We start from the raw sequence: 12,835 nt of genomic DNA, 5'->3' as shown, positions 1-12,835 counted from the left end.
TTTACACTCATGATTTCTGTTTTCACAAACAGTAGAATAATCATGTTAACATTCAATGTATACACATGGAAGGCAAGACATGAAAGTTCACTTCCTTGTTCACCCATTAGAATAAAGCTTTCGAACCTTCTACCATCTTTCGTGCCAAATGAACCATTGCTTCATAAGATTTCGAAATGTTTATAAATGTGAGAGTCGTCAGGAGTCACTCTCAGAACCTTCACTAGACTGGTGTTTATCACCACCACATCAGCTGTCAGGACGGCGGTTGCTACTGCAGTGTTTTCCAACCACAAACTCTCATTCCAGAAGGTGAGCTGATTGATAAAGTAGTATTAAACATTACAAATCTGCATCATTATTGCTTTGCATATCGTTACTATAGCATTCATTCAATGGAGGTTCACGCCGCTTTGGTGCATAGCTGCACTGACATGCTGTCTCCAGCCCTGGGGTCCTTCTTGGAGAGTTGCCAGGCATGGAAGCTGGTGTCTTTCACAATAACCTATACAAGTCCAACAACAATTAGAGGTCACATATCCAGTTCATTTTCTCTTTCAGATGGTTAAAAACGTCGATGTCCTGGTTCGATGGGATGAAGACAACACCGAGAATGTTGTTCCATTGCGTGACTTGAGACTACCTCCCGGGAAAAAGTTGAGAAATGGCAGAAAAGTTAAAGTGTGGTGGCAACCCCACGGCAAGTGGTGGAGTCGTCATACAGTTTGAAGTAAAACCTACCTATGAGGGAAGTGATGATAGTGATGATGACATTCCAATAACAGAATTCCTGAAAAAAAGTGACCCGAGTAACATGAATGAAAAGAATAATAAAAGTGGAGAGGATGCACATGGATCAGTATCTTCCCTAAGAAAAGATCAAAGCAGTGACATTTCTCACCTAAGCACTTCCGATGACTCAACAATGTCTGAGTGCGATTCTGTCAATGATCCTTTGTATATGCCTGATGATGACTTAATTATTGATGATGAACTTGTAAGAGCTACTGTTTGTGGACATACAGGCTGTAAGTCGGAGATATTTGCAGCTTGCACCAAACAAGAATGTCAACGTCTTTTGTGCTATAATCACTTCCGAGAGGATTCTTGTGAAAATCACAGTTTGACAGCATGTAATCCTGCAGAAAATATCACACCAGATACTCACAATGAAAAGATGTGTAACCCATTCGCAAAATCTGTGACACAACCAGAACACTTTGTTGTTGAAGGATTGCCTAAACAATCTCCAGATAAAATTAGAAAGGTGTCAGAAAAAGAGAAAATCAGGAAAAATTTGCAAGAGAAATCGCAACAGTGGGGAAGCGTATATCAGTATACAAAGTGGTAAGGAGATGCCTGCAAGGCGAATATTGAAAAATCGTTGCCCTAAAAACAAGTGCAGTAGTAGAGGACTGTTTTGTGATAAAGTAACTGAAGAACAGAGAAAAATAATTCTGAACAGCTTTTATGACTTGGGAAATGTTGAGAGTCAAAGGGAGTGGATAAGTAGGACCATTGAAGTGAAGGACCCAAAATACGCATGCCTGGGAAAAGAAAGCAGAAAAAGTAGAACCTTTGCATATTTCCTGCCAATTGCTGATTGTAGAAAAGTCAAAGTGTGCAGAATAATGTTTGTCAACACTCTTAACATTAGTGATAGGCAAATCAGGACCACAATGGAAAGATTATCAACTAGATCATTACAAAAAGAAGGTCGAGGAGGAAGACGACCAAAACTAAAGGAGAGGGATGAAAGGTTGAGGAAAAAAGTGACAGGCCATATTAATCGATTTCCTCGAATGGAGTCTCATTACTGTCGGCAAAGCACTTCTAAGGAGTACTTATTCCCTGGCCTAACATTAAGTACAATGCACAAACTGTATAATAATGAACATTCTGAGGATCAAGTTAGCTTCTCTTTTTGCAGGAAAATATTCAGTGGACTTAATCTTAAATTCCATATTCCCTAAAAGGACCTTTGTGGAATCTGTGACACTTTTTGGAATGGGAGTAAAGATGATCAAGAAGCAGTAAAAGGACGTTTTGAAAAACATGTTCTTGAGAAGGAGACGGTCAGAGAAATTAAAAGTAAAATCAAAGGGAGAGCAAAAGTGGATGAGAAACTTCTTGCAGCAATATTTGATTTGCAACAAGTGGTTTATTTGCTTATATCTAAACGGTGTGAACTGTTTTATAGGCGAAAGCTGTCATGCTATAATTTCACTATCTACAATCTAGGAAATGGTGACGATTCTTGTTACTTTTGGCATGAAGCAGTTGCCAGTCGTGGGGCAGATGAGATAGCATCATGTGTGTATGATTTTTTGGTGGATGCTGAAAAAAAAGGTATAGTTGAAGTTAAATATTTATGTGACGGCTGTGGAGGACAAAATAAAAGTTTCATCCTTCCAGCCATGTTTATTTATTTTCTAAAATGCTCAGTTTCCATCCAGCGGATCTCCTTATGCTTTTATGAAACAAATCATGGACAGAGTGAAGGGGACTCGATACACAGTACCATTGAAAGGGCCGTAAAAAGAGCAGGAGACGTTTTCGTCCCAACTCAGTTGGCTATGATAATCCGTCTTGCTAGAAAAGTTCCGTATAAGGTTACTGAAGTACAATCATCAATGAAAAAAGACTGGAAGCAGTATTCTCAAGAGCTTAGAATCCTTCGTATCCGAGAATCCGATGAGGGTGCATCAGTAGACTGGACTAAGGTCACGCAACTTCATACAGACAAAAGCAAAGGCCAGAAACTGTTCTACAAAACCTCTCATTGTGAAGAAAATTTTCTGTCTCTCCATGGCGCCAGACGCAACTCTACTGTGAGCCTTCCAACCAGTCCAGGACCTGTGGCACAGCTTCGAAAGTTGTCAAATTCTAAACACAAACATCTTATTAGCTTATGCAATGGCCCAACTCCAGTGATTTGCAATGAAAATCATGTTTCTTTTTATCAGAATCTTTCACACTGGTAGCAATAATGCCTTGCTGAACTGAGAAAATAAGAGATTATAAACTGCTGTATGTTTTGTATGTTATTTCATCAGACAATTTTCATATGAAATGAAGTACCTAGTTTTTACCATAGTGAATAAAAAAAATTAATAAAATTCACACTAATGTAAAGCATGTGATTTTATTTTGATTGTTGTATATACTAGTATTTGCTGCATATAGTAATTGTATAGTTTTATTTTATGCATTTATTTAGACCTATTACTATGTAATTTTTATACTGAAGTGGCGAATTTTATCTGAGCTGAATAAATATGTTTCCACAAACTGACAAATTAGTGTCGAATCTTTACCTTATTCATGTTGCATGTTTCCACAAACCGACAAATATATTTCAGTTGCATTTTCTCCATGTTAGAAAGACTAAACTAAGGAATGGCAAAGGCCAAATACATATGATTATCTGAAATTTCAAAACACAAAATATTTTCTGAGTATTGTAAAAAATAAAGCAGAGAGCTGATCTGAAAAAAATGGAAATTTTTACAAGCAATTTTCTAGAAAGGGGAAAACTACAGATTCGCCAGTTTGTGAAAACACCGACGAATTGGTGATGGAAATTTCGAAGGCTTGAAAACATAATTGATAATGATATAGATGATTTTATGACCTATTTCACTGGGCACTAATTTGACACTTGTTAAATGTTGTACTTCCCTGTTACTCTTTACGGAAAACTCATCACATTTATTAACAGAAATGAAGTAAGAACGATAATAATGGCGATATGAAATAAAATCTTACCACAAAATACTGTACGAATCTTCAGTATATTTACACATGTCAATGTCAACAGAGAGAGAGAGAGAGAGAGAGAGAGAGAGAGAGAGAGAGAGAGAGAGAAAGAGAGAGAGAGGAATCAATTTGTGAATTAGTTTAGTTCTAAGTATAAACAACTATGAGTCTTGGTCAAATAATATCGTGTAAGGATTACCAAACAACTGCATTCAATAAAAGCATCATAATTACACCTTTTTTGTACTGACACCAAACACACGAGAATACTATCATCAGTCTTAGTTCAACGGGAGCCAACAGCATGTAGGGAGGTGTTCACTGGCTGATGTGGTGAGAAAAAATGTGTTCACTGGCTGGTGTGGTGAGATGGGAGGTGTTCATTGGCTGGTGTGGTGAGAATGGAAGTATTCGCTGGCACGTGTGATTAGAGAGGAGGTGTTCACTGGCTGGTGTGATGAGAGGGTTTTTACATGCTGGTGTGATGATGGGGACGGTGTTCTCTTGCTGGCGTGGTGAGATGGGTGGTGTTCAGTTTTCACAGTCCGGTGTGGTGAGAGGAGGGATATTCACTGGCTGATGTGTTGAGGTGGGAGGTGTTCATTGGCTGATGTATTGAGAGGAGAGGTGATCCCTGGCTTATGTGGTGAGTGGAGTGCTAATCATTGGCTGATGTGATAAGGGCGAAGGGGATCACTGGCTGGTGTGGAGAGAGGGGTAGTGTTCTTTGTTCCCTGATGGGCAGTGTTTATATAAGGGCTGCGAGTGGGAAGTCAGCATTCAGTGATCAGTTCATGTTCCAGATTGTGAGTCCCGCTCCTGCCGCACCTGCCCCGCACCTTCACCGTGAGTGTGGCTTCGTGTTGCTGGGCCCTTTGTTGCCAGCCATGTGGCACCGTGTTTCTACACACTTTGTTGTCAGCCATGTAGCACCGTCTTGCTACACACTTTGTTGTCAGTCATGTGGCACGTGATCCTACAAACTTTGTTGTCGGTCACCTGGCGTCACTGGAGCTTTGCCAAGGAAAGGAGTCAAATAGTTCTCATTCAGTCTTGTTATTGGCACAGTTGCATGAAACCGCAGACAAACTTATCTTGCAATTTCTTGGTGTGCTTCTTTTTGCCACACAGAGGGAAATTGTAGCCTATGTTATTCCTGAAAGCAGTTTTCATTTTTGTCATAATTTCGTTCTTAAGCATTTGCTTTTCCCTTCTTTCACGTGTTTTACAAAGTCAGACAAATAAGCAGGGCTTGAAAGATGGACATTGAGAGGTGAAATATGTTTAAATGTGAGCTAAGATGATAAAGCTAACCTTACCTAACATAATCTTATCAACTTAAGGTTGGTTAAATAAATGACGTCACACAACCAGGACTTCCTAACCTACCAAAACCAAACTTAACTTCGTTTAACATACAGTAAGTCTTGTGCTTGGCAAAACCAGCCGAAGGTCGCAATCGGGCAATTTGTCAGCAGGGGCTACACACCAGTGCAGATGGTCCAGCCTTCTAAGCGTCATCAGAGTCAGTCAATAGTGTTACATTTAGGCTAATTTTACTCCAAGTTCTTTCAGAGCTCACAAAAAAAAAATATAGGAGCTGTTGACAGATGATCTGAAATCTCATAATCGTACCCCTTACCGTAATATGATGAACATTATTTTGTAACTGATTGGTCTCTCAAAACAAAATGAATTTCTTCCATTCCACAATATATATATATATATATATATATATATATATATATATATATATATATATATATATATATATATATATATATATATATATATATATATCTGTACCCACTCCACAATATGTCTACCCCCGATGTATATATGTCCCCCCCCAAATGCATACATGCCCCCACTAATCTTGCTAGCTCAGCACGCTTTCCCACGCCTGAAGACGGCGTTATTGCATCAGTTGATAGCAGACAGCCGAGACGGGCAGACTATTTTACTGTGAGCTTGTAATAAACTCCTTATCTAGCTGTTTGTACACGGAGTTTCTTTCACCAAAGTATTGCAAGTTACATATCTATCTATCTGTATATGTATATCTACCTATCTATCTATCTATCTATCTATCTATCTATATATATATATATATATATATATATATATATATATATATATATATATATATATATAACGTGCAGAGACAGGGCGAGTTGAGATTTGCAGGGCGAGTTGAGATTTGCGGGACAGTTCAGTAATTTTTTCCCAGAGTCAAACAGTGACTTGTCAGAGGACAGTGTGCCAAGTAAATTATAAAGTGAAGTCAACTGAAGTCATTAACAGAGCTGTGGTGTATGTTAAAGCTCTGAACTAACATTTTGACTATTCTCTCCGTTTCCATGCTAATACTTACTTCAAAAACTGCAGATGCCAAAGTATAAGAGAGTTTTCTCTTAATTACGAGGTATGTCTTTGTACAAATATGAATCAATCGGGCTGGATAGCAATATCTCAAAGTAACAACCAATGATTCTAAGATCTAAGCTAAGTGAAACTTGGTATTCCACGTTCCACACTCTACTTATGCAGTATATAGCTATTAACTTACAGATAAAGAAGGATAATCTTGCAATGGAAACAGCAATAAAAACCAACACACAGATGACCCCCGGCTAGATGGACCGTTTTCTTAAAAAAAAAAATAAAAAAAAATCCAAGCATACAAAAGAAAACTTCGAAAATATCAAATATTTATATTACTTTTATCGTAATATATCTGTATGTGTAGTTTACCACACAAATCATGTACTTTATGTAAATTATTAGTCACATGTGGGCATTCCTACAAAGTTTGCGTGGGAGTTATGGGAGATGGGAGAATGCTCCCTGCCACCTTTCGGAAATGACACCCCAGGATCTTCTGCCTCGTGTCATTCTTTGCACCTGTCGGATTTTGTCTACCACCTTCGTCTCCCATTGGCCCTTCATACTCTGAAATGTTGCCTCCACATTGTGTCACGAATCCTTTCTCTCTTTTTCTCTCTTTTGTTGCTGGTCGGATACCTATTTTGATCTTCCTCTAATAGCCTTTTCGGATCCAGATTCATTGGCTCTGTATTCGTCATTGTACACACCACAAAGTGTTCTGTGCAGTCTTTGTACTGCTTATTATTATATCTGCAATAACAGGTCGCCTAACTGCTAACCCACTTGATTATGGTGACAGTGATCGTTATTTGAATGTCAGAACAGTTTTTTTGCACATTGTTATTCTGTCCATCATTATTTAGCCAATTTCAGCAGCCCAGACATCAACATCACACAGAACAGAAAAACTGTGATATGCAAATAATTACGAAACTGCACGTGTTGTACCAACACACCTGTGGAACTTTTTATGCATCATATAGGCAGTAAGTTGAGTATCTTGCACTGAAATACTAAGCCCAGAGCAGATTTCAATCCAGAAATAATTGTTCTGCTAAAAAAACTGAATAATATTTTCGAAAAGCACTAACATTACCAATGTATCCTTTGCGAAAAAAATTTTTTATGTCTTTTATAATACCCACAGAACCATTTCTATAAGATAAAATAATGGAAATGCACTATGGTAGTTTGTGACCTTACTTATAAACTAGAAAAGATGTCACAAAGCTAGAGAGAGTTTTTTTGGGGAAAAAGCACCCAGTCACACACACACGTTATCATTCAACAAAAATTGCCAGTATGCAGAACAGTACACTTTTATCCCCATCAGAAGGCTTGCCATCAGATGTGAACTTTTGGCATCAAAGCACAGAGCGAAACAGAGGAAGTATCTTTCCTTAATAGATTAACTAGTCTAGGCTAATAATAGTCATCCTCTAGAGTTCAAAAGACACATTTGGGCAAGTAAACATCTATAGAATTTATGATACCTCGTTATTCGTCATGACTGACTCACTTACTGATTGACACTGGTACACACACACACACACACACACACACACACACACACACACACACACACACAGGTCGTGAGTTATATATGTCGTGAATTTTGTTACTGTGATTCCTTTTAGTGAACACAAATGTTATGACCCTAAATCTATGTTGCTCAGGTTTTTGAAGTTTTCCATTCACATTTGATTATGTCCGCTGTTGCGTAAACGGCTCCTTGTCAGCCATGTACAGTCGTGGCCATAAATAATTACCTATCCTCCCGTACCCGGTGCCTCAGGCTGGCTCCCTTACACGACAAGTCACACTGGAGTGAGAGGGACTGAGAGGTAGGGGCCAGAGAGAAAAGGGAAGGTGGGTGGGGGGACGAGCGATGGTGCTTAGGTGGAGTGAGGGAGGGGAGGGGAGGGAGAATGAAATGCGATGTTGTGTCCATATAATTTGTCTATTTTCTTTCATTCAGGGCATCATAAAAAGGAGTTACTATTCGGTAGATAAAGCTGCATTACACCTTGTATGGCGGCGTCGGATAACACACTTTAGATAGGTGGTGATGTCAAGGACTGGCTCGTGAGAGAAGTATACTGACGTGACATCGAATATTAGTGCTGAGCCAGATTTTGTCGGCCCAGATTGTCAACGCGTGGATAAGGCTACCAGAGTCCCGTCTTTAGGCGGGACAGTCCCGCTTTTTTTTACATCTGTCTCACTTTCTTAATTGTAACTAAAATGTCCTGCTTTTAGTGCATATTATGTAAAATGTCCCGCTCTTAGAAAATTGCTATTACATTAGATATAACATGACCTTTTATGAAATTATGATGAATTAGTAAAATTGTGCATAATCCAAACCAAGTGAAACACCAAATTGTTAATATAAAATTTGTATTACTAACTGGTAACTTTGGTCGGCCCATTCACCGTACCGTACTGTATATTGGTTATTGGAGTTCGTTTGAGACGTTAGTGTTTGAGTAGCAGCCCCAGAGTGAGGTGCTGGGTAGCAGCCGTCGCTATCACTCGCATGTCACTCTCTCTCTCTCTCTCTCTCTCTCTCTCTCTCTCTCTCTCTCTCTCTCTCTCTCTCTCTCTTTTGCCAGATGTCATAATCCTGTAAGGGGTGGCCATTTGACTTTGAGTTATTTGTTTTACGGGGAGGGGCACTAACCCCCCACCAACCCACTTGTTGACACGTAGGGACCACGTATGGTTTGGTTATTCGGTTCCCACCCAGCGTTGTAAATGGATTCTTGGTATTCAGGAAACCATTTGGCTTGTCACTCAATGTAAAGCCACCTGTAAAGGAAAGAAAAGCAATAATAAGTGAAAGGAAAGATGGGAGAAATAGGAAGAGAGGAGAGCAGGCACAGAAAAAGAATGATAAAGGCTAAGGAAGAAGTAATCAGTACTACATCAAGTGAGTGGTGATGGTCGCCACCACCTACAACTAATATATATATATATATATATATATATATATATATATATATATATATATATATATATATTCACACACATACACACACACACGAGACAATGTCCTGCTTTTAGCTCCAACAAGTCTGGTCACCTTACGCGTGGAAGCCAGAAAACTAGGGGACACGGGCCCGCCTCCTCCAGCTCATGAAAGACGAATGGGAGCTATTCAAACGAAACCAGCAAACCATCAACAACATTGTTTCCCTGGTGACGCGACGCCGCCGCTGGACTACTTACTAAGGCGTTCCTGATTGCTTTGCTTTGGCTTGACCAGTGTCGGTAGACACTGACATACTGTCGATATATTCTGGGAGTTTGGGTAGGATTTTGTTTCATTTTCCCTCGAACATACGAGAGATACCGTTACCATATCCACCCATGAGCATAGACATCAAATTTATTTACCATTTATGCACAATTGTTTTACATATCCTTTTCATATAGAGATATCATTAAATAATTATTGAATTGACATGATGGTGACTATATAGAGGGAGTGTATACAGAGAGGGTGATCATATTTACTGTGGACACAGCCATGTCAAAGGTTGCATATAATATTTAGTTCCAAAAATTAATTACATGTGAGGGTAGAGGACGTTTCTTAAACATTACGGAAGTGAATGCCATCCAGACTCCATTCTGCGTCCGAAGTCAAAATACACAGATAAACACAAATACCTGGCCCTGTACTAATGTTTTATCTGTCACTTCAGTATATTTCTCTCACGAGCTAGTCCTTGATATTACTACCTACCTAAAGCTTGTTATCTGACGCCGCTATACAAAGTGTGATGCAGCTTTATCTACCGAATAGTGACTCCTTTATATGATGCCCTGAATGAAAGAAAATAGACAAATTATGTGGCCACAACTTCGCATTTCATTCTCCCTTCCCTACCTACCCTCCCTCCCATCCCTCACTCCACCCCAGCACCATCTCTCGTCCCCCCACCCACCTTCCCTTCTCTCTCTGGCCCCTCCCTCTCAGCCCCTCTTACTCCACTGTGACTTGCCGCGCATAAAGGAGCCAGTCAGGCACGGCGTACAGGATGATAGGTGATTATTTATGGCCAAGTCTGTTCAACTGACTGCAAAAGCTCTCTTCCTCTTCCCCTCAGCAGTGCATAATATTATATATGTTTTGGTAGTTGAAAATAACATTTACTTTAATGTAACTGTTTAAGTAACCCAGGGGTTATCAGCCTGTGGATCGCAAACCCCCAGGGATATGCAGGGTTGTATCCAGGAAGTACTTTGGGGGGATTTTGAAAAATCAGTATAGAATATACTAATTTTGCTGATATAATTCAAGAAACAAATATTGAGAATGAGGACACAACTTCCTATAAAACATCCATAATATTTTCGCACTCAAATGTCACACTGATGTCATGACTGAAATACTGTGACAACAGTGACAATTTTTGTACAGTATGTACGTTAATATTTATTTGCGTGACAAAATAACTACCACTTCAATAATTTTACAACAGCTAGTGTGCTGCCTTTTCATAACGGCTAACTGTTAATGGTGCACTAATCTATATTTGGTGATCGGTAATGGAGGTATGGATCAATGATTTACTCACTCTGGGAGGTGTTGCATGAGTAAGTTTGAGCCGTCTTATTATAATGAAGAGTATCATTATGTATATCCATAATTGTACAATGACAGATATTATCTTTGGCTGTGCAATATTACTTTCAGGTATCATTAACAAAGATGGACGTGAAGCGTTCCTCACGGGTAACAAGCTTGGTGGATCGCTCCAAATTTGTGTGGTTGTGGGCAGGCGGGATGTCTGCGCGCGCCATAGCCAGGGAGACGGACTTCAGCCTCACCACCGTGTGCAAGTGGATCAAAAGATGGCGGCGGGAGGGTCACATCTACACGAAATCCAGCACTGCCATTTATTTTGAGAAATACTCTTACTACGCCAGCCAATTTCCTACCGTAATTCTTCCAGTGAACCCCTGCTTTTGCAAAAGAATGCTTTGTAGACGAAGGACATTAAGCTCTGCAAAATCAAGTGTACCACATCAACAATATCCACTAAGTTATGGTGTAAATGCAATGCCTTCACTATATGATCACAGGGAATCCCAGATGAATTCGTCTTTTCACTCGCGTAACTTGCCAGGAGCTTCTTCAACACTGCCATTAAGCAGTGACGAATTGTTTTCACAAAAGTTTTCTTATAATGAAGTGACCAGATCCAATACTCATCATCACTCTCAAGTGTCTGTAATTCAGCCTCCGCTCAATTTAATCATGTGGCATTAACTGGATTTAACTAGTAGAGTTATCTCTTCTGTGAGAGACTTGTGTATTGCAATACCATGCTGCTGCCAGAACAGCATCGGAACTGTTCATAGTAAAATGAGAATCAGAGATTTGATGGAAGAGAGCAGTTTTATCGGGTGACGATTGAACAACAGATATTTCTTTGTGAAAGGGATGAAGGAAAAGAGGAAGAAGTACAGCTGCTGGAGGTTACTCCAGTAAGATGCTGGAAGGAGCAAAGGGGAATCTGAATTATACATTCTTTGTATCTGAAATAGCAGAAGCGTATGAATCCGGTAGTGCACGTGGTTCAGGCATTAGACAGCGTCGGTACATTTTGAAAGCTACCATTTTGTGTACAGCATTAGAACATGTATTACAAACCAAATCACAATATGCATTACTCAGATGATAAGAAAATGGACGGTATACATTCATGTCCAAGAGAATAGCCTATGTAATACACATAGCACACACAAATAACTGTAGCTATGGAAGGAATAACCATTCCTGGGATAGTAAAAAGTGCTCCTGGAAGGTTTCCCAGTGAAGAGCCGTGCAGTGTCACAGACGTTGCCCCTTAGGAGAGTCCACGGTCCTTAGGAGAGCAATACAACAGATCGCAGAAAAAAGGCTGTGTTTGTAGAAATCCAAAGGATAAAAAGATTGTTTTGAAGTATGATTGTCTTCCTATGTTGTAAACAAGTTGTACGAGACACTGAGTTCCGTGGTCTCTACAATGGTCTGAGATATGGGTTGGGTGATATGGAGGGCCTACATTCTATTTTTCGGTCATGATAGCTGAATGAAACAATTATCTGTCAGTGTTTCATCTTTTTACCCCATGGACATCTTTTTTTCAAACTTGTTATAACTGGATGGTATTTCTCTGCTTAGGAGAGACTGCCTTGGACTGGTGTAGTTAGAAAAAATATTTAATGAAGTTTCAGCTTAGCAAAGTCTTTAAAATCTCACTCTTGCCACCGCATCATGAGTTCACAACGTTTAGAAGAAAATATCTCAGTCAGAGGGGATTATGCAGATGTTGCTGGTGAGGCTGTCCTTGCCTAGGTGGGTGTTCATCGACCAAATGAAAAAAAAAAATGTTCGACATTTTGATTCTGAAGTCACATTTCAGTTCCCACCACCCCACACTCTTCAATATAAACCTCTCATATTAAAGAATGGATATGGGGTAGAAAGTCCCTAATTTATGAGACAATTACAAAGGTCAGGAAGAGTGAAGTACAGTATGTATTTGCATTTCTACTTACACTCCCGGATTAACTGTGTAACATGACAATCAGGCTAATCATACTCTTTGCTTCCAACTATTCCATAGATTAAGTTATACAGAAGTCATCTTTTAAAGTGTAGACCATGTTTGAGCAAACATGTGGCTAATAT

The sequence above is a fragment of the Coenobita brevimanus genome, chromosome 8 (assembly GCF_032717465.1).
Source record: "Coenobita brevimanus isolate Jiangsu-jjx chromosome 8, ASM3271746v2, whole genome shotgun sequence".
Classification (NCBI taxonomy): domain Eukaryota; kingdom Metazoa; phylum Arthropoda; class Malacostraca; order Decapoda; family Coenobitidae; genus Coenobita; species Coenobita brevimanus.
Note: the sequence above shows the minus strand (reverse complement) of the source record.